Source organism: Andrena cerasifolii, unplaced genomic scaffold (assembly GCF_050908995.1).
Source record: "Andrena cerasifolii isolate SP2316 unplaced genomic scaffold, iyAndCera1_principal scaffold0652, whole genome shotgun sequence".
Lineage (NCBI taxonomy): Eukaryota > Metazoa > Arthropoda > Insecta > Hymenoptera > Andrenidae > Andrena > Andrena cerasifolii.
Genome location: NW_027485544.1, coordinates 1 through 23975, shown reverse-complemented (window position 1 = coordinate 23975; position 23975 = coordinate 1). Strand labels below are relative to the sequence as shown.

The 23975-nt window shown below is 21.5% G+C and overlaps 1 long non-coding RNA gene across 3 annotated transcripts; it reads right to left on the bottom strand.

Moving 5' to 3' along the window:
* Positions 1–7138: 7138 nt before the first annotated feature.
* LOC143378150 (uncharacterized) lies at positions 7139–17797 on the bottom strand. 3 transcript variants are annotated; one of them, XR_013087673.1, is made up of 3 exons: positions 13064–17797; positions 12715–13013; positions 7139–7233 (listed from the first exon to the last, which is right to left on the bottom strand). It is a non-coding gene; the product is annotated as an uncharacterized LOC143378150 (long non-coding RNA). The 3 variants fall into 3 exon arrangements; XR_013087674.1 differs by having other exon boundaries at positions 12715–14160; positions 14809–17797; XR_013087672.1 differs by having other exon boundaries at positions 12715–17797.
* Positions 17798–23975: the final 6178 nt, after the last annotated feature.

The following is a 23975-nucleotide window of genomic DNA, read 5'->3' as shown; positions in this document are numbered from 1 at the left end:
ACCTATTTTTCTCTATTTATTTACCTCTTTTGTTTCTCTATTTATTTACCTATTTTTCTCTATTTATTTACCTATTTTTTTATTTACCTTTTCTCCTTTGGTTTATTTACCTATTTTTCTCTATTTATACACCTATTTTTTCTCTACCTAATTTACCTATTTTTCTGTATTTATTTACCTACTTTTTTCTCTATTTATTTACCTCTTTTGTTTTCTCTATTTATTTACCTATTTTTCTCTAGATAATTTACTATTTTTTCTCTGTTTATTTACCTACTTTTTCTCTATTATATTTACCTACATTTTCTCTATTTTTTACCTATTTTTCTGTATATATTTTCCTATTTTTCTCTCTCATTTATTTACGTATTTTCTCTCTATTTATTTACCTCTTTTGTTTTCTCTATTTATTTACCTATTTTTTCTCTAGATAATTTACCTATTTTTTTCTATATTTATTTACCTATTTTTCTCTATTATTTTCCAATTTTTTCCCTATTCATTTACTTCTTTCTATTTATTTACCTCTTTCTTTCTCTAATTTATACACCTATATTTTCTCTATTTATTTACCTGTTTTTCTCTATTTATTTACCTACTTTTTTTCTCTATTTATTTACCTCTTTTGTTTTCTCTATTTATTTACCTATTTTTCTCTATTTATTTACCTATTTTTCTCTGTTTATTTACCTATTTTTTCCTCTAATTTATATACCTATTTTTTTATTTACCTTTTTTCCTTTGGTTTATTTACCTATTTTTCTCTATTTATAAACCTATTTTTTCTCTACCTAATTTACCTATTTTTCTGTATATATTTTCCTATTTTTCTCTCTCATTTATTTACGTATTTTCTCTCTATTTATTTACCTCTTTTGTTTTCTCTATTTATTTACCTATTTTTTCTCTACCTAATTTACCTATTTTTCTATATTTATTTACCTATTTTTCTCTATTATTTTCCAATTTTTTCTCTATTCATTTACTTCTTTCTTTTTATTTACCTCTTTCTTTCTCTAATTTATACACCTATTTTTTCTCTATTTGTTTACCTCTTTTGTTTCCTCTACTTATTTACCTATTTTTCTCTGTTTATTTACCTATTTTTCTCTATTTATTTACCTATTTTTCTCTATTTAGTTACCTCTTTTTCCTCTATTTATTTACCAATTTTTTCTCTAGTTATTTACCCATTTTCTTTCTCATTTATTTACCTATTTTTTCGTCTAATTTCTTTACCTATTTTTTCTCTGTTTTATTTACCTATTTTTTTCATTAATTTATTTACCTAATTTTTATTTATCTTTTTTTCTTTGATTTATTTAGCTATTTATCTATATTTATACACCTATTTTTTCACTACATAATTTAACTATATTTTCTCTATTTATTTACCTATTTTTCTCTATTTATTTACCTCTTTTGTTTTCTCTAAATTATTTACCTATTTTTCTCTATTTATTTACCTATTTTCTGTTTTCATTTACCTCCTTTGTATTCTCCACTTCATTACCTATTTTTCACTATTTCTTTATCTATTTTTTTCTATAATTTATTTACCTATTTTTTCTCTGTTTATTTACCTATTTTTCCCTTTAATTTATTTACCTATTTTTTATTTACCTTTTTTTCTTTGATTTATTTAGCTATTTTTCTCTATTTAAACACCTATTTTTTCGCTAGCTAATTTACCTATTTTTCTCTATTTATTTACCTCTTTTGTTTTTCTCTATTTATTTACCTATTTTTCCACTAGTTATTTACCTATTTTTTTCTCTCATTTATTTACCTATTTTTCTCTGTTTATTTACCTATTTTTTCCTCTAATTTATATACATATTTTTTTATTTATCTTTTTTCCTTTGGTTTATTTACCTATTTTTCTCTATTTATACACCTATTTTTTTCTCTACCTAATATACCTATTTTTCTGTATTTATTTACCTATTTCTTTTTCTATTTATTTACCTCTTTTGTTTCTCTATTTATTTACCTATTTTTCTCTAGATAATTTACCTATTTTTCTCTGTTTATTTACCTACTTTTTCTCTATTATATTTACCTACTTTTTCTCTATTTATTTACCTATTTTTCTCTATTTAGTTACCTCTTTTGTTTTCTCTACTTATTTACGTATTTTCTCTGTTTATTTACCTATTTTTCCCTATTTTATTTACCTATTTTTGCCTTTAATTTATTTACCTATTTTTTATTTACCTTTTTTTTCTTGATTTATTTAGCTATTTTTCTCTATTTAAACACCTATTTTTCGCTAGCTAATTTACCTATTTTTCTCTATTTATTTACCTCTTTTGTTTTCTCTATTTATTTACCTATTTTTCCACTAGTTATTTACCTATTTTTTCTCTCATTTATTTACCTATTTTTCTCTGTTTATTTACCTATTTTTTCCTCTAATTTATATACATATTTTTTTATTTATCTTTTTTCCTTTGGTTTATTTACCTATTTTTCTCTATTTATACACCTATTTTTTCTCTACCTAATTTACCTATTTTTCTGTATTTATTTACCTACTTTTTTCTCTAATTATTTACCTCTTTTGTTTCTCTATTTATTTACCTATTTTTCTCTAGATAATTTACCTATTTTTTCTCTGTTTATTTACCTACTTTTTCTCTATTATATTTACCTACATTTTCTCTATTTTTTACCTATTTTTCTCTATATATTTTCCTATTTTTCTCTCTCATTTATTTACGTATTTTCTCTCTATTTATTTACCTCTTTTGTTTTCTCTATTTATTTACCTATTTTTTCTCTAGATAATTTACCTATTTTTTCTATATTTATTTACCTATTTTTCTCTATTTATTTTCCAATTTTTTCTCTATTCATTTACTTCTTTCTATTTATTTACCTCTTTCTTTCTCTAATTTATACACCTATATTTTCTCTATTTATTTACCTGTTTTTCTCTATTTATTTACCTACTTTTTTCTCTATTTATTTACCTACTTTTTTCTCTATTTATTTACCTACTTTTTTCTCTATTTATTTACCTCTTTTGTTTCTCTATTTATTTACCTATTTTTCTCTATTTATTTACCTATTTTTCTCTGTTTATTTACCTATTTTTTCCTCTAATTTATATACCTATTTTTTTATTTACCTTTTATCCTTTGGTTTATTTACCTATTTTTCTCTATTTATAAACCTATTTTTTCTCTACCTAATTTACCTATTTTTCTGTATTTATTTACCTACTTTTTTCTCTATTTATTTACCTCTTTTGTTTTCTCTATTTATTTACCTATTTTTTCTCTAGATAATTTACCTATTTTTTCTCTGTTTGTTTACCTACTTTTTCTCTATTATATTTACCTACTTTTCTCTATTTATTTACCTATTTTTCTCTATTTAGTTACCTCTTTTGTTTTCTCTACTTATTTACGTATTTTTCTCTGTTTATTTACCTATTTTTTCTATATTTATTTACCTATTTTTCTCTATTTATTTTCCAATTTTTCTCTATTCATTTACTTCTTTTCTTTTTATTTACCTCTTTCTTTCTCTAATTTATACACCTATATTTTCTCTATTTATTTACCTGTTTTTCTCTATTTATTTACCTACTTTTTTCTCTATTTATTTACCTCTTTTGTTTTCTCTATTTATTTACCTATTTTTCTCTATTTATTTACCTATTTTTCTCTGTTTATTTACCTATTTTTTCCTCTAATTTATTTACCTATTTTTTTATTTACCTTTTTTTCTTTGGTATATTTACCTATTTTTCTCTATTTATACACCTATTTTTTCTCTAGCTAATTTACCTATTTTTCTGTATTTATTTACCTCTTTGTTTTCTCTATTTATTTACCTCATTTGTTTTCTCTATTTATTTACCTATTTTTTCTCTAGATAATTTACCTATTTTTTCTATATTTATTTACCTATTTTTCTCTATTTATTTTCCAATTTTTTCTCTATTCATTTACTTTTTTCTATTTATTTACCTCTTTCTTTCTCTAATTTATACACCTATATTTTCTCTATTTATTTACCTGTTTTTCTCTATTTATTTTCCTATTTTTTCTCTATTGGTTTACCTCTTTTGTTTCCTCTACTTATTTACCTATTTTTCTCTGTTTATTTACCTATTTTTCTCTATTTATTTACCTATTTTTCTCTATTTAGTTACCTCTTTTTTCCTCTATTTATTTACCAATTTTTTCTCTAGTTATTTACCCATTTTCTTTCTCATTTATTTACCTATTTTTTCGTCTAATTTCTTTACCTATTTTTTCTCTGTTTATTTACCTATTTTTTCCATTAATTTATTTACCTATTTTTTATTTACCTTTTTTTCTTTGATTTATTTAGCTATTTATCTATATTTATACACCTATTTTTTCACTACATAATTTAACTATATTTTCTCTATTTATTTACCTATTTTTCTCTATTTATTTACCTCTTTTGTTTTCTCTAAATTATTTACCTATTTTTCTCTATTTATTTACCTATTTTCTGTTTTCATTTACCTCCTTTGTATTCTCCACTTCATTACCTATTTTTCACTATTTCTTTATCTATTTTTTTCTATAATTTATTTACCTATTTTTCTCTGTTTATTTACCTATTTTTCCCTTTAATTTATTTACCTATTTTTTATTTACCTTTTTTTCTTTGATTTATTTAGCTATTTTTCTCTATTTAAACACCTATTTTTTCGCTAGCTAATTTACCTATTTTTCTCTATTTATTTACCTCTTTTGTTTTCTCTATTTATTTACCTATTTTTCCACTAGTTATTTACCTATTTTTTCTCTCATTTATTTACCTATTTTTCTCTATTTATTTACCTATTTTCTCTGTTTATTTACCTATTTTTTCCTCTAATTTATTTACCTATTTTTTTATTTACCTTTTTTTCTTTGGTATATTTACCTATTTTTCTCTATTTATACACCTATTTTTTCTCTAGCTAATTTACCTATTTTTCTGTATTTATTTACCTCTTTGTTTTCTCTATTTATTTACCTCATTTGTTTTCTCTATTTATTTACCTATTTTTTCTCTAGATAATTTACTATTTTTTCTATATTTATTTACCTATTTTTCTCTATTTATTTTCCAATTTTTTCTCTATTCATTTACTTTTTTCTATTTATTTACCTCTTTCTTTCTCTAATTTATACACCTATATTTTCTCTATTTATTTACCTGTTTTTCTCTATTTATTTTCCTATTTTTCTCTATTTGTTTACCTCTTTTGTTTCCTCTACTTATTAACCTATTTTTTCTCTGTTTATTTACCTATTTTTCTCTATTTATTTACCTCTTTTGTTTTCTCTATTTATTTACCTATTTTTCCACTAGTTATTTACCTATTTTTTCTCTCATTTATTTACCTATTTTTCTCTGTTTATTTACCTATTTTTTCCTCTAATTTATATACATATTTTTTTATTTATCTTTTTTCCTTTGGTTTATTTACCTATTTTTTCTCTATTTATACACCTATTTTTTCTCTACCTAATTTACCTATTTTTCTGTATTTATTTACCTACTTTTTTCTCTATTTATTTACCTCTTTTGTTTTCTCTATTTATTTACCTATTTTTCTCTAGATAATTTACCTATTTTTCTCTGTTTATTTACCTACTTTTTCTCTATTATATTTACCTACATTTTCTCTATTTTTTACCTATTTTTCTCTATATATTTTCCTATTTTTCTCTCTCATTTATTTACGTATTTTCTCTCTATTTATTTACCTCTTTTGTTTTCTCTATTTATTTACCTATTTTTTCTCTAGATAATTTACCTATTTTTTCTATATTTATTTACCTATTTTTCTCTATTTATTTTCCAATTTTTTCTCTATTCATTTACTTCTTTCTATTTATTTACCTCTTTCTTTCTCTAATTTATACACCTATATTTTCTCTATTTATTTACCTGTTTTCTCTATTTATTTACCTACTTTTTTCTCTATTTATTTACCTACTTTTTTCTCTATTTATTTAACTCTTTTGTTTTCTCTATTTATTTACCTATTTTTCTCTATTTATTTACCTATTTTTCTCTCTTTATTTACCTATTTTTTCCTCTAATTTATATACCTATTTTTTATTTACCTTTTTTCCTTTGGTTTATTTACCTATTTTCTCTATTTATAAACTATTTTTTCTCTACCTAATTTACCTATTTTTCTGTATTTATTTACCTACTTTTTTCTCTATTTATTTACCTGTTTGTTTTCTCTATTTATTTACCTATTTTTCTCCAGATAATTTACCTATTTTTTCTCTGTTTGTTTACCTACTTTTTCTCTATTATATTTACCTACTTTTTTCTCTATTTATTTACCTATTTTTCTCTATTTAGTTACCTCTTTTGTTTTCTCTACTTATTTACGTATTTTCTCTGTTTATTTACCTATTTTTTCTATATTTATTTACCTATTTTTCTCTATTTATTTTCCAATTTTTCTCTATTCATTTACTTCTTTCTTTTTATTTACCTCTTTCTTTCTCTAATTTATACACCTATATTTTCTCTATTTATTTACCTGTTTTTCTCTATTTATTTTCCTACTTTTTTCTCTATTTATTTACCTACTTTTTTCTCTATTTATTTACCTCTTTTGTTTCTCTATTTATTTACCTATTTTTCTCTATTTATTTACCTATTTTCTCTGTTTATTTACCTATTTTTTCCTCTAATTTATTTACCTATTTTTTTATTTACCTTTTTTCTTTGGTATATTTACCTATATTTTTCTCTATTTATACACCTATTTTTTCTCTAGCTAATTTACCTATTTTTCTGTATTTATTTACCTCTTTGTTTTCTCTATTTATTTACCTCATTTGTTTTCTCTATTTATTTACCTATTTTTTCTCTAGATAATTTACCTATTTTTTCTATATTTATTTACCTATTTTTCTCTATTTATTTTCCAATTTTTTCTCTATTCATTTACTTTTTCTATTTATTTACCTTTTTCTTTCTCTAATTTATACACCTATATTTTCTCTATTTATTTACCTGTTTTTCTCTATTTATTTTCCTATTTTTTCTCTATTTGTTTACCTCTTTTGTTTCCTCTACTTATTTACCTATTTTTCTCTGTTTATTTACCTATTTTTCTCTATTTATTTACCTCTTTTGTTTTCTCTATTTATTTACCTATTTTTCCCTATTTTATTTACCTATTTTTCTCTCTCATTTATTTACGTATTTTTTTCTCTGTTTATTTACCTATTTTTCCTCTAATTTATTTACCTATTTTTTTATTTACCTTTTTTTCTTTGATTTATTTAGCTATTTTTCTCTATTTATACACCTATTTTTTCTCTACCTAATTTACCTATTTTTCTGTATTTATTTACCTATTTCTTTTTCTATTTATTTACCTCTTTTGTTTCTCTATTTATTTACCTATTTTTCTCTAGATAATTTACCTATTTTTCTCTATTTATTTACCTATTTTTCTCTATTTATACACCTATTTTTTCTCTACCTAATTTACCTATTTTTCTGTATTTATTTACCTACTTTTTTCTCTATTTATTTACCTCTTTTGTTTTCTCTATTTATTTACCTATTTTTCTCTATATATTTTCTATTTTTCTCTCTCATTTATTTACGTATTTTCTCTCTATTTATTTACCTCTTTTGTTTTCTCTATTTATTTACCTATTTTTTCTCTAGATAATTTACCTATTTTTTTCTATATTTATTTACCTATTTTTCCCTATTTTATTTACCTATTTTTCTCTCTCATTTATTTACGTATTTTTTCTCTGTTTATTTACCTATTTTTTCCTCTAATTTATTTACCTATTTTTTTATTTACCTTTTCTTCTTTGGTATATTTACCTATTTTTCTCTATTTATACACCTATTTTTTCTCTAGCTAATTTACCTATTTTTTCTGTATTTATTTACCTCTTTGTTTTCTCTATTTATTTACCTCATTTGTTTTCTCTATTTATTTACCTATTTTTTCTCTAGATAATTTACCTATTTTTTCTATATTTATTTACTATTTTTTCTCTATTTATTTTCCAATTTTTTCTCTATTCATTTACTTTTTTCTATTTATTTACCTCTTTCTTTCTCTAATTTATACACCTATATTTTCTCTATTTATTTACCTGTTTCTCTCTATTTATTTACCTATTTTTTCTCTAGTTATGTACCTATTTTTTCTGTCATTTATTTACCTATTTTTCTCTATTTATTTACCTATTTTTTCTCTAATTTCTTTACATATTTTTTTATTTACCTTTTTTTCTTTGATTTTTTAGCTTATTTATCTCTATTTATACACCTATTTTTCTCCAGATAATTTACCTACTTTTTCTCTATTTATTTTCCTATTTTTTCTCTATTTGTTTACCTCTTTTGTTTCCTCTACTTATTTACCTATTTTTCTCTGTTTTTTTACCTATTTTTCTCTATTTATTTACCTATTTTTCTCTATTTAGTTACCTCTTTTTTCCTCTATTTATTTACCATTTTTTTCTCTAGTTATTTACCCATTTTCTTTCTCATTTATATTTACCTATTTTTTCGTCTAATTTCTTTACCTATTTTTTATTTACCTTTTTTTCCTTGATTTATTTAGCAATTTTTCCCTATTTTATTTACCTATTTTTCCTCTATTTATTTACCTATTTTTCTCTATTTAGTTACCTCTTTTTTCCTCTATTTATTTACCATTTTTTCTCTAGTTATTTACCTATTTTTCTCTGTTTATTTACCTATTTTTCCCTTTACTTTATTTACCTATTTTTTATTTACCTTTTTTTCTTTGATTTATTTTAGCTATTTTTCTCTATTTATACACCTATTTTTTCTCTAGCTAATTTACTTATTTTTCTGTATTTATTTACCTATTTTTCTCTATTTATTTACCTCTTTTGTTTCTCTATTTATTTTCCAATTTTTTCTCTATTCATTTACTTCTTTCTATTTATTTACCTCTTTCTTTCTCTAATTTATACACCTATATTTTCTCTATTTATTTACCTGTTTTTCTCTATTTATTTACCTACCTTTTTCTCTATTTATTTACCTACTTCTTTCTCTATTTATTTACTCTTTTGTTTTCTCTATTTATTTACCTATTTTTCTCTATTTATTTACCTATTTTTCTCTGTTTATTTACCTATTTTTCCTCTAATTTATATACCTATTTTTTTATTTACCTTTTTTCCTTTGGTTTATTTACCTATTTTTCTCTATTTATAAACCTATTTTATCTCTACCTAATTTACCTATTTTTTCTGTATTTATTTACCTACTTTTTTCTCTATTTATTTACCTACTTTTTCTCTATTATATTTACCTACATTTTCTCTATTTTTTACCCATTTTTCTCTATATATTTTCTATTTTTCTCTCTCATTTATTTACGTATTTTCTCTCTATTTATTTACCTCTTTTGTTTTCTCTATTTATTTACCTATTTTTCTCTAGATAATTTACCTATTTTTTCTCTGTTTGTTTACCTACTTTTTCTCTATTATATTTACCTACTTTTTCTCTATTTATTTACCTATTTTTCTCTATTTAGTTACCTCTTTTGTTTTCTCTACTTATTTACGTATTTTTCTCTGTTTATTTACCTATTTTTTCTATATTTATTTACCTATTTTTCTCTATTTATTTTCCAATTTTTTCTCTATTCATTTACTTCTTTCTTTTTATTTACCTCTTTCTTTCCTAATTTATACACCTATATTTTCTCTATTTATTTACCTGTTTTTTCTCTATTTATTTACCTACTTTTTTCTCTATTTATTTACCTACTTTTTCTCTATTTATTTACCTCTTTTGTTTTCTCTATTTATTTACCTATTTTTCTCTATTTATTTACCTATTTTTCTCTGTTTATTTACCTATTTTTTCCTCTAATTTATTTACCTATTTTTTATTTACCTTTTTTTCTTTGGTATATTTACCTATTTTTCTCTATTTATACACCTATTTTTTCTCTAGCTAATTTACCTATTTTTCTGTATTTATTTACCTCTTTGTTTTCTCTATTTATTTACCTCATTTGTTTCCTCTACTTATTTACCTATTTTTCTCTGTTTTTTTACCTATTTTTCTCTATTTATTTACCTATTTTTCTCTATTTAGTTACCTCTTTTTTCCTCTATTTATTTACCATTTTTTTCTCTAGTTATTTACCCATTTTCTTTCTCATTTATTTACCTATTTTTTCGTCTAATTTCTTTACCTATTTTTTATTTACCTTTTTTTCCTTGATTTATTTAGCAATTTTTCCCTATTTTATTTACCTATTTTTCCTCTATTTATTTACCTATTTTTCTCTATTTAGTTACCTCTTTTTTCCTCTATTTATTTACCAATTTTTTCTCTAGTTATTTACCTATTTTTCTCTGTTTATTTACCTATTTTTCCCTTTACTTTATTTACCTATTTTTTATTTACCTTTTTTTCTTTGATTTATTTAGCTATTTTTCTCTATTTATACACCTATTTTTTCTCTAGCTAATTTACTTATTTTTCTGTATTTATTTACCTATTTTTCTCTATTTATTTACCTCTTTTGTTTCTCTATTTATTTTCCAATTTTTTCTCTATTCATTTACTTCTTTCTATTTATTTACCTCTTTCTTTCTCTAATTTATACACCTATATTTTCTCTATTTATTTACCTGTTTTTCTCTATTTATTTACCTACCTTTTTCTCTATTTATTTACCTACTTCTTTCTCTATTTATTTACCTCTTTGTTTTCTCTATTTATTTACCTATTTTTCTCTATTTATTTACCTATTTTTCTCTGTTTATTTACCTATTTTTTCCTCTAATTTATATACCTATTTTTTTATTTACCTTTTTCCTTTGGTTTATTTACCTATTTTTCTCTATTTATAAACCTATTTTATCTCTACCTAATTTACCTATTTTTCTGTATTTATTTACCTACTTTTTTCTCTATTTATTTACCTACTTTTTCTCTATTATATTTACCTACATTTTCTCTATTTTTTACCCATTTTTCTCTATATATTTTCCTATTTTTCTCTCTCATTTATTTACGTATTTTCTCTCTATTTATTTACCTCTTTTGTTTTCTCTATTTATTTACCTATTTTTCTCTAGATAATTTACCTATTTTTTCTCTGTTTGTTTACCTACTTTTTCTCTATTATATTTACCTACTTTTTCTCTATTTATTTACCTATTTTTCTCTATTTAGTTACCTCTTTTGTTTTCTCTACTTATTTACGTATTTTTCTCTGTTTATTTACCTATTTTTTCTATATTTATTTACCTATTTTTCTCTATTTATTTTCCAATTTTTTCTCTATTCATTTACTTCTTTCTTTTTATTTACCTCTTTCTTTCTCTAATTTATACACCTATATTTTTCTCTATTTATTTACCTGTTTTTCTCTATTTATTTACCTACTTTTTTCTCTATTTTATTTACCTACTTTTTTCTCTATTTATTTACCTCTTTGTTTTCTCTATTTATTTACCTATTTTTCTCTATTTATTTACCTATTTTTCTCTGTTTATTTACCTATTTTTCCTCTAATTTATTTACCTATTTTTTATTTACCTTTTTTTCTTTGGTATATTTACCTATTTTTCTCTATTTATACACCTATTTTTTCTCTAGCTAATTTACCTATTTTTCTGTATTTATTTACCTCTTTGTTTTTCTCTATTTATTTACCTCATTTGTTTTCTCTATTTATTTACCTATTTTTTCTCTAAATTATTTACCTATTTTTCTCTATTTATTTACCTATTTTTCTGTATTATTTACCTCTTTTTTCTCTACTTTATTTACCTATTTTTCTCTCCCTATTTCCTTTTATCTATTTTTTCTCTAATTTATTTACATATTTTTCTCTGTTTATTTACCTATTTTTTCCTCTAATTTATTTACATATTTTTTTATTTATCTTTTTTTCCTTTGGTTTATTTACCTATTTTTCTCTATTTATACACCTATTTTTTCTCTACCTAATTTACCTATTTTTTCTGTAATTTATTTACCTCTTTTGTTTTCTCTAATTATTTACCTCTTTTGTTTTCTCTATTTATTTACCTATTTTTCTCTAGATAATTTACCTATTTTTCTATATTTATTTACCTATTTTTTCTCTATTTATTTTCCATTTTTTCTCTATTCATTTACTTTTTTCTATTTATTTACCTCTTTCTTTCTCTAATTTATACACCTATATTTTCTCTATTTATTTACCTGTTTTTCTCTATTTATTTACCTATTTTTTTCTAGTTATTTACCTCTTTTTTCTGTATTTATTTACCTACTTGTTTTCTCTACTTCATTACCTAATTTTCTCTATTTATTTGCCTATTTTTTTCTCTAAATTATTTACCTATTTTTCTCTATTTATTTACCTATTTTCTGTATTTATTTACCTCCTTTGTATTCTCTACTTCATTACCTATTTTTCCCAATTTCTTTATCTATTTTTTTCTCTAATTTATTTACAAATTATTTCTCTGTTTATTTACCTATTTTTCTCTATTTATTTACATCCTTTGTTTTCTCTATTTATTTACGTTTTTTCCCTCTATTTATTTACCTATTTTTTTTAATTAGCTATTTTTCTATATTTATACACCTATTTTTTCTCTAGTTTATTTACCTCTTTTTTCTGTATTTATTTACCTACTTTGTTTTCTCTACTTCATTAACTATTTTTCTCTGTTTATTTACCTATTTTTTCCTCTAATTTATATACCTATTTTTTTATTTACCTTTTTTCCTTTGGTTTATTTACCTATTTTTCTCTATTTATACACCTATTTTTTCTCTACCTAATTTACCTATTTTTCTGTATTTATTTACCTACTTTTTTCTCTATTTATTTACCTCTTTTGTTTTATCTATTTATTTACCTATTTTCTGTATTTATTTACCTCCTTTGTATTCTCTACTTCATTACCTATTTTTCCCAATTTCTTTATCTATTTTTTTCTCTAATTTATTTACAAATTATTTCTCTGTTTATTTACCTATTTTTTCCTCTAATTTATTTATCTATTTTTTTCTCTAATTTATTTACCTATTTTTTCTCTATTTATTTACCTCCTTTGTTTTCTCTATTTATTTACGTTTTTTCCCTCTATTTATTTACCTATTTTTTTTAATTAGCTATTTTTCTCTATTTATACACCTATTTTTTCTCTAGTTTATTTACCTCTTTTTTCTGTATTTATTTACCTACTTTGTTTTCTCTACTTCATTAACTATTTTTCTCTGTTTATTTACCTATTTTTTCCTCTAATTTATATACCTATTTTTTTATTTACCTTTTTTCCTTTGGTTTATTTACCTATTTTTCTCTATTTATACACCTATTTTTTCTCTACCTAATTTACCTATTTTTCTGTATTTATTTACCTACTTTTTTCTCTATTTATTTACCTCTTTTGTTTTATCTATTTATTTACCTATTTTTCTCTAGATAATTTACCTATTTTTCTCTGTTTATTTACCTACTTTTTCTCTATTATATTTACCTACCTTTTCTCTATTTATTTACCTATTTTTCTCCATATATTTACCTATTTTTCTCTCTCATTTATACACCTATATTTTCTCTATTTATTTACCTGTTTTTCTCTATTTATTTACCTATTTTTCTCTAGTTATTTACCTCTTTTTTCTGTATTTATTTACCTACTTTGTTTTCTCTACTTCATTACCTATTTTTCTCTATTTATTTGCCTATTTTTTTCTCTAAATTATTTACCTATTTTTCTCTATTTATTTACCTATTTTCTGTATTTATTTACCTCCTTTGTATTCTCTACTTCATTACCTATTTTTCCCAATTTCTTTATCTATTTTTTCTCTAATTTATTTACAAATTATTTCTCTGTTTATTTACCTATTTTTCTCTATTTATTTACCTCCTTTGTTTTCTCTATTTATTTACGTTTTTTCCCTCTATTTATTTACCTATTTTTTTTAATTAGCTATTTTTCTATATTTATACACCTATTTTTTCTCTAGTTTATTTACCTCTTTTTTCTGTATTTATTTACCTACTTTGTTTTCTCTACTTCATTAACTATTTTTCTCTGTTTATTTACCTATTTTTTCCTCTAATTTATATACCTATTTTTTTATGTACCTTTTTTCCTTTGGTTTATTTACCTATTTTTCTCTATTTAAACACCTATTTTTTCTCTACCTAATTTACCTATTTTTCTGTGTTTATTTACCTACTTTTTTCTCTATTTATTTACCTCTTTTGTTTTATCTATTTATTTACCTATTTTTCTCTAGATAATTTACCTATTTTTTCTCTGCTTATTTACCTACTTTTTCTCTATTATATTTACCTACCTTTTCTCTATTTATTTACCTATTTTCTGTATTTATTTACCTCCTTTGTATTCTCTACTTTATTACCTATTTTTCCCAATTTCTTTATCTATTTTCTTCTCTAATTTATTTACATATTATTTCTCTGTTTATTTACCTATTTTTTCCTCTAATTTATTTATCTATTTTTTTCTCTAATTTATTTACCTATTTTTTCTCTATTTATTTACCTCCTTTGTTTTCTCTATTTATTTACCTTTTTTTTCCCTCTATTTATTTAACTATTTTTTTTAATTAGCTATTTTTCTCTATTTATACACCTATTTTTCTCTAGTTTATTTACCTCTTTTTTCTGTATTTATTTACCTACTTTGTTTTCTCTACTTCATTAACTATTTTTCTCTGTTTATTTACCTATTTTTTCCTCTAATTTATATACCTATTTTTTATGTACCTTTTTTCCTTTGGTTTATTTACCTATTTTTCTCTATTTATACACCTATTTTTTCTCTAGTTATTTACCTCTTTTTTCTGTATTTATTTACCTACTTTGTTTTCTCTACTTCATTACCTATTTTTCTCTATTTATTTGCCTATTTTTTTCTCTAAATTATTTACCTATTTTTCTCTATTTATTTACCTATTTTCTGTATTTATTTACCTCCTTTGTATTCTCTACTTCATTACCTATTTTTCCCAATTTCTTTATCTATTTTTTCTCTAATTTATTTACAAATTATTTCTTTGTTTATTTACCTATTTTTTCCTCTAATTTATTTATCTATTTTTTTCTCTAATTTATTTACCTATTTTTTCTCTATTTATTTACCTCCTTTGTTTTCTCTATTTATTTACCCTTTTTTTCCTCTATTTATTTAACTATTTTTTTTAATTAGCTATTTTTCTCTATTTATACACCTATTTTTTCTCTAGTTTATTTACCTCTTTTTTCTGTGTTTATTTACCTACTTTGTTTTCTCTACTTCATTAACTATTTTTCTCTGTTTATTTACCTATTTTTTCCTCTAATTTATATACCTATTTTTTTATTTACCTTTTTTCCTTTGGTTTATTTACCTATTTTTCTCTATTTATACACCTATTTTTTCTTTACCTAATTTACCTATTTTTCTGTATTTATTTACCCACTTTTTTCTCTATTTATTTACCTCTTTTGTTTTATCTATTTATTTACCTATTTTTCTCTAGATAATTTACCTATTTTTTCTCTGTTTATTTACCTACTTTTTCTCTATTATATTTACCTACCTTTTCTCTATTTATTTACCTATTTTTCTCCATATATTTACCTATTTTTCGCTCTCATTTATACACCTATATTTTCTCTATTTATTTACCTGTTTTTCTCTATTTATTTACCTATTTTTCTCTAGTTATTTACCTCTTTTTTCTGTATTTATTTACCTACTTTGTTTTCTCTACTTCATTACCTATTTTTCTCTATTTATTTGCCTATTTTTTTCTCTAAATTATTTACCTATTTTTCTCTATTTATTTACCTATTTTCTGTATTTATTTACCTCCTTTGTATTCTCTACTTCATTACCTATTTTTCCAAATTTCTTTATCTATTTTTTTCTCTAATTTATTTACAAATTATTTCTCTGTTTATTTACCTATTTTTCTCTATTTATTTACATCCTTTGTTTTCTCTATTTATTTACGTTTTTTCCCTCTATTTATTTACCTATTTTTTTTAATTAGCTATTTTTCTATATTTATACACCTATTTTTTCTCTAGTTTATTTACCTCTTTTTTCTGTATTTATTTACCTACTTTGTTTTCTCTACTTCATTAACTATTTTTCTCTGTTTATTTACCTATTTTTTCCTCTAATTTATATACCTATTTTATTATGTACCTTTTTTCCTTTGGTTTATTTACCTATTTTTCTCTATTTATACACCTATTTTTTCTCTAGTTATTTACCTCTTTTTTCTGTATTTATTTACCTACTTTGTTTTCTCTACTTCATTACCTATTTTTCTCTATTTATTTGCCTATTTTTTTCTCTAAATTATTTACCTATTTTTCTCTATTTATTTACCTATTTTCTGTATTTATTTACCTCCTTTGTATTCTCTACTTCATTACCTATTTTTCCCAATTTCTTTATCTATTTTTTCTCTAATTTATTTACAAATTATTTCTCTGTTTATTTACCTATTTTTCTCTATTTATTTACCTCCTTTGTTTTCTCTATTTATTTACGTTTTTTCCCTCTATTTATTTACCTATTTTTTTTAATTAGCTATTTTTCTATATTTATACACCTATTTTTTCTCTAGTTTATTTACCTCTTTTTTCTGTATTTATTTACCTACTTTGTTTTCTCTACTTCATTAACTATTTTTCTCTGTTTATTTACCTATTTTTTCCTCTAATTTATATACCTATTTTTTTATGTACCTTTTTTCCTTTGGTTTATTTACCTATTTTTCTCTATTTATACACCTATTTTTTCTCTACCTAATTTACCTATTTTTCTGTGTTTATTTACCTACTTTTTTCTCTATTTATTTACCTCTTTTGTTTTATCTATTTATTTACCTATTTTTCTCTAGATAATTTACCTATTTTTTCTCTGCTTATTTACCTACTTTTGCTCTATTATATTTACCTACCTTTTCTCTATTTATTTACCTATTTTCTGTATTTATTTACCTCCTTTGTATTCTCTACTTTATTACCTATTTTTCCCAATTTCTTTATCTATTTTTTTCTCTAATTTATTTACAAATTATTTCTCTGTTTATTTACCTATTTTTTCCTCTAATTTATTTATCTATTTTTTTCTCTAATTTATTTACCTATTTTTTCTCTATTTATTTACCTCCTTTGTTTTCTCTATTTATTTACCTTTTTTTTCCCTCTATTTATTTAACTATTTTTTTTTAATTAGCTATTTTTCTCTATTTATACACCTATTTTTCTCTAGTTTATTTACCTCTTTTTTCTGTATTTATTTACCTACTTTGTTTTCTCTACTTCATTAACTATTTTTCTCTGTTTATTTACCTATTTTTTCCTCTAATTTATATACCTATTTTTTTATGTACCTTTTTTCCTTTGGTTTATTTACCTATTTTTCTCTATTTATACACCTATTTTTTCTCTAGTTATTTACCTGTTTTTTCTGTATTTATTTACCTACTTTGTTTTCTCTACTTCATTACCTATTTTTCTCTATTTATTTGCCTATTTTTTTCTCTAAATTATTTACCTATTTTTCTCTATTTATTTACCTATTTTCTGTATTTATTTACCTCCTTTGTATTCTCTACTTCATTACCTATTTTTCCCAATTTCTTTATCTATTTTTTCTCTAATTTATTTACAAATTATTTCTCTGTTTATTTACCTATTTTTTCCTCTAATTTATTTATCTATTTTTTTCTCTAATTTATTTACCTATTTTTTCTCTATTTATTTACCTCCTTTGTATTCTCTACTTCATTACCTATTTTTTCCAAATTTCTTTATCTATTTTTTTCTCTAATTTATTTACAAATTATTTCTCTGTTTATTTACCTATTTTCTCTATTTATTTACATCCTTTGTTTTCTCTATTTATTTACGTTTTTTCCCTCTATTTATTTACCTATTTTTTTTAATTAGCTATTTTTCTATATTTATACACCTATTTTTTCTCTAGTTTATTTACGTCTTTTTTCTGTATTTATTTACCTACTTTGTTTTCTCTACTTCATTAACTATTTTTCTCTGTTTATTTACCTATTTTTTCCTCTAATTTATATACCTATTTTTTTATGTACCTTTTTTCCTTTGGTTTATTTACCTATTTTTCTCTATTTATACACCTATTTTTTCTCTAGTTATTTACCTCTTTTTTCTGTATTTATTTACCTACTTTGTTTTCTCTACTTCATTACCTATTTTTCTCTATTTATTTGCCTATTTTTTTCTCTAAATTATTTACCTATTTTTCTCTATTTATTTACCTATTTTCTGTATTTATTTACCTCCTTTGTATTCTCTACTTCATTACCTATTTTTCCCAATTTCTTTATCTATTTTTTCTCTAATTTATTTACAAATTATTTCTCTGTTTATTTACCTATTTTTTCCTCTAATTTATTTATCTATTTTTTTCTCTAATTTATTTACCTATTTTTTCTCTATTTATTTACCTCCTTTGTTTTCTCTATTTATTTACCCTTTTTTTCCTCTATTTATTTAACTATTTTTTTTAATTAGCTATTTTTCTCTATTTATACACCTATTTTTTCTCTAGTTTATTTACCTCTTTTTTCTGTGTTTATTTACCTACTTTGTTTTCTCTACTTCATTAACTATTTTTCTCTGTTTATTTACCTATTTTTTCCTCTAATTTATATACCTATTTTTTTATTTACCTTTTTTCCTTTGGTTTATTTACCTATTTTTCTCTATTTATACACCTATTTTTTCTTTACCTAATTTACCTATTTTCTGTATTTATTTACCCACTTTTTTCTCTATTTATTTACCTCTTTTGTTTTATCTATTTATTTACCTATTTTTCTCTAGATAATTTACCTATTTTTTCTCTGTTTATTTACCTACTTTTTCTCTATTATATTTACCTACCTTTTCTCTATTTATTTACCTATTTTTCTCCATATATTTACCTATTTTTCGCTCTCATTTATACACCTATATTTTCTCTATTTATTTACCTGTTTTTCTCTATTTATTTACCTATTTTTCTCTAGTTATTTACCTCTTTTTTCTGTATTTATTTACCTACTTTGTTTTCTCTACTTCATTACCTATTTTTCTCTATTTATTTGCCTATTTTTTTCTCTAAATTATTTACCTATTTTTCTCTATTTATTTACCTATTTTCTGTATTTATTTTACCTCCTTTGTATTCTCTACTTCATTACCTATTTTTCCAAATTTCTTTATCTATTTTTTTCTCTAATTTATTTACAAATTATTTCTCTGTTTATTTACCTATTTTTCTCTATTTATTTACATCCTTTGTTTTCTCTATTTATTTACGTTTTTTTCCCTCTATTTATTTACCTATTTTTTTTTAATTAGCTATTTTTCTATATTTATACACCTATTTTTTCTCGAGTTTATTTACCTCTTTTTTTCTGTATTTATTTACCTACTTTGTTTTCTCTACTTCATTAACTATTTTTCTCTGTTTATTTACCTATTTTTTCCTCTAATTTATATACCTATTTTTTTATGTACCTTTTTTCCTTTGGTTTATTTACCTATTTTTCTCTATTTATACACCTATTTTTTCTCTAGTTATTTACCTCTTTTTTCTGTATTTATTTACCTACTTTGTTTTCTCTACTTCATTACCTATTTTTCTCTATTTATTTGCCTATTTTTTTCTCTAAATTATTTACCTATTTTTCTCTATTTATTTACCTATTTTCTGTATTTATTTACCTCCTTTGTATTCTCTACTTCATTACCTATTTTTCCCAATTTCTTTATCTATTTTTTCTCTAATTTATTTACAAATTATTTCTCTGTTTATTTACCTATTTTTTCCTCTAATTTATTTATCTATTTTTTCCTCTAATTTATTTACCTATTTTTTCTCTATTTATTTACCTCCTTTGTTTTCTCTATTTATTTACCCTTTTTTTCCTCTATTTATTTAACTATTTTTTTTAATTAGCTATTTTTCTCTATTTATACACCTATTTTTTCTCTAGTTTATTTACCTCTTTTTTCTGTGTTTATTTACCTACTTTGTTTTCTCTACTTCATTAACTATTTTTCTCTGTTTATTTACCTATTTTTTCCTCTAATTTATATACCTATTTTTTTATTTACCTTTTTTCCTTTGGTTTATTTACCTATTTTTCTCTATTTATACACCTATTTTTTCTTTACCTAATTTACCTATTTTTCTGTATTTATTTACCCACTTTTTTCTCTATTTATTTACCTCTTTTGTTTTATCTATTATTTACCTATTTTTCTCTAGATAATTTACCTATTTTTTCTCTGTTTATTTACCTACTTTTTCTCTATTATATTTACCTACCTTTTCTCTATTTATTTACCTATTTTTCTCCATATATTTACCTATTTTTCGCTCTCATTTATACACCTATATTTTCTCTATTTATTTACCTGTTTTTCTCTATTTATTTACCTATTTTTCTCTAGTTATTTACCTCTTTTTTCTGTATTTATTTACCTACTTTGTTTTCTCTACTTCATTACCTATTTTTCTCTATTTATTTGCCTATTTTTTTCTCTAAATTATTTACCTATTTTTCTCTGTTTATTTACCTATTTTCTGTATTTATTTACCTCCTTTGTATTCTCTACTTCATTACCTATTTTTCCAAATTTCTTTATCTATTTTTTTCTCTAATTTATTTACAAATTATTTCTCTGTTTATTTACCTATTTTTCTCTATTTATTTACATCCTTTGTTTTCTCTATTTATTTACGTTTTTTCCCTCTATTTATTTACCTATTTTTTTTAATTAGCTATTTTTCTATATTTATACACCTATTTTTTCTCTAGTTTATTTACCTCTTTTTTCTGTATTTATTTACCTACTTTGTTTTCTCTACTTCATTAACTATTTTTCTCTGTTTATTTACCTATTTTTTCCTCTAATTTATATACCTATTTTTTTATGTACCTTTTTTCCTTTGGTTTATTTACCTATTTTTCTCTATTTATACACCTATTTTTTCTCTAGTTATTTACCTCTTTTTTCTGTATTTATTTACCTACTTTGTTTTCTCTACTTCATTACCTATTTTTCTCTATTTATTTGCCTATTTTTTTCTCTAAATTATTTACCTATTTTTCTCTATTTATTTACCTATTTTCTGTATTTATTTACCTCCTTTGTATTCTCTACTTCATTACCTATTTTTCCCAATTTCTTTATCTATTTTTTCTCTAATTTATTTACAAATTATTTCTCTGTTTATTTACCTATTTTTTCCTCTAATTTATTTATCTATTTTTTTCTCTAATTTATTTACCTATTTTTTCTCTATTTATTTACCTCCTTTGTTTTCTCTATTTATTTACCCTTTTTTTCCTCTATTTATTTAACTATTTTTTTTAATTAGCTATTTTTCTCTATTTATACACCTATTTTTTCTCTAGTTTATTTACCTCTTTTTTCTGTGTTTATTTACCTACTTTGTTTTCTCTACTTCATTAACTATTTTTCTCTGTTTATTTACCTATTTTTTCCTCTAATTTATATACCTATTTTTTTATTTACCTTTTTTCCTTTGGTTTATTTACCTATTTTTCTCTATTTATACACCTATTTTTTCTCTACCTAATTTACCTATTTTTCTGTATTTATTTACCCACTTTTTCTCTATTTATTTACCTCTTTTGTTTTATCTATTTATTTACCTATTTTTCTCTAGATAATTTACCTATTTTTTCTCTGTTTATTTACCTACTTTTCTCTATTATATTTACCTACCTTTTCTCTATTTATTTACCTATTTTTCTCCATATATTTACCTATTTTTCTCTCTCATTTATACACCTATATTTTCTCTATTTATTTACCTGTTTTTCTCTATTTATTTACCTATTTTACTCTAGTTATTTACCTCTTTTTTCTGTATTTATTTACCTACTTTGTTTTCTCTACTTCATTACCTATTTTTCTCTATTTATTTGCCTATTTTTTTCTCTAAATTATTTACCTATTTTTCTCTATTTATTTACCTATTTTCTGTATTTATTTACCTCCTTTGTATTCACTACTTCATTACCTATTTTTCCAAATTTCTTTATCTATTTTTTTCTCTAATTTATTTACAAATTATTTCTCTGTTTATTTACCTATTTTTCTCTATTTATTTACATCCTTTGTTTTCTCTATTTATTTACGTTTTTTCCCTCTATTTATTTACCTATTTTTTTTAATTAGCTATTTTTCTATATTTATACACCTATTTTTTCTCTAGTTTATTTACCTCTTTTTTCTGTATTTATTTACCTACTTTGTTTTCTCTACTTCATTAACTATTTTTCTCTGTTTATTTACCTATTTTTTCCTCTAATTTATATACCTATTTTTTTATTTACCTTTTTTCCTTTGGTTTATTTACCTATTTTTCTCTATTTATACACCTATTTTTTCTCTACCTAATTTACCTATTTTTCTGTATTTATTTACCTACTTTTTTCTCTATTTATTTACCTCTTTTGTTTTATCTATTTATTTACCTATTTTTCTCTAGATAATTTACCTATTTTTTCTCTGCTTATTTACCTACTTTTTCTCTATTATATTTACCTACCTTTTCTCTATTTATTTACCTATTTTTCTCCATATATTTACCTATTTTTCTCTCTCATTTATACACCTATATTTTCTCTATTTATTTACCTGTTTTTCTCTATTTATTTACCTATTTTTTCTCTAGTTATTTACCTCTTTTTTCTGTATTTATTTACCTACTTTGTTTTCTCTACTTCATTACCTATTTTTCTCTATTTATTTGCCTATTTTTTTCTCTAAATTATTTACCTATTTTTCTCTATTTATTTACCTATTTTCTGTATTTATTTACCTCCTTTGTATTCTCTACTTCATTACCTATTTTTCCCAATTTCTTTATCTACTTTTTTCTCTAATTTATTTACAAATTATTTCTCTCTTTATTTACCTATTTTTTCCTCTAATTTATTTACCTATTTTTTATTTACTTTTTTCCTTTGGTTTATTTACCTATTTTTCTCTAATTATACACCTATTTTTTCTCTACCTAATTTACCTATTTTTCTGTATTTATTTACCTAATTTTTTCTCTATTTATTTACCTCTTTTGTTTTATCTATTTATTTACCTATTTTCTCTAGATAATTTACCTATTTTTCTGTATTTATTTACCTACTTTTTTCTCTATTTATTTACCTCTTTTGTTTTATCTATTTATTTACCTATTTTTCTCTAGATAATTTACCTATTTTTTCTCTGTTTATTTACCTACTTTTTCTCTATTATATTTACCTACCTTTTCTCTATTTATTTACCTATTTTTCTCCATATATTTACCTATTTTTCTCTCTCATTTATACACCTATATTTTCTCTATTTATTTACCTGTTTTTCTCTATTTATTTACCTATTTTTCTCTAGTTATTTACCTCTTTTTTCTGTATTTATTTACCTACTTTGTTTTCTCTACTTCATTACCTATTTTTCTCTGTTTATTTACCTATTTTTTCCTCTAATTTATATACCTATTTTTTTATTTACCTTTTTTCCTTTGGTTTATTTACCTATTTTTCTCTATTTATACACCTATTTTTTCTCTACCTAATTTACCTATTTTTCTCTGTTTATTTACCTACTTTTTCTCTATTATATTTACCTACCTTTTCTCTATTTATTTACCTATTTTTCTCCATATATTTACCTATTTTTCGCTCTCATTTATACACCTATATTTTTCTCTATTTATTTACCTATTTTTCTCTAGTTATTTACCTCTTTTTTCTGTATTTATTTACCTACTTTGTTTTCTCTACTTCATTACCTATTTTTCTCTATTTATTTGCCTATTTTTTTCTCTAAATTATTTACCTATTTTTCTCTATTTATTTACCTATTTTCTGTATTTATTTACCTCCTTTGTATT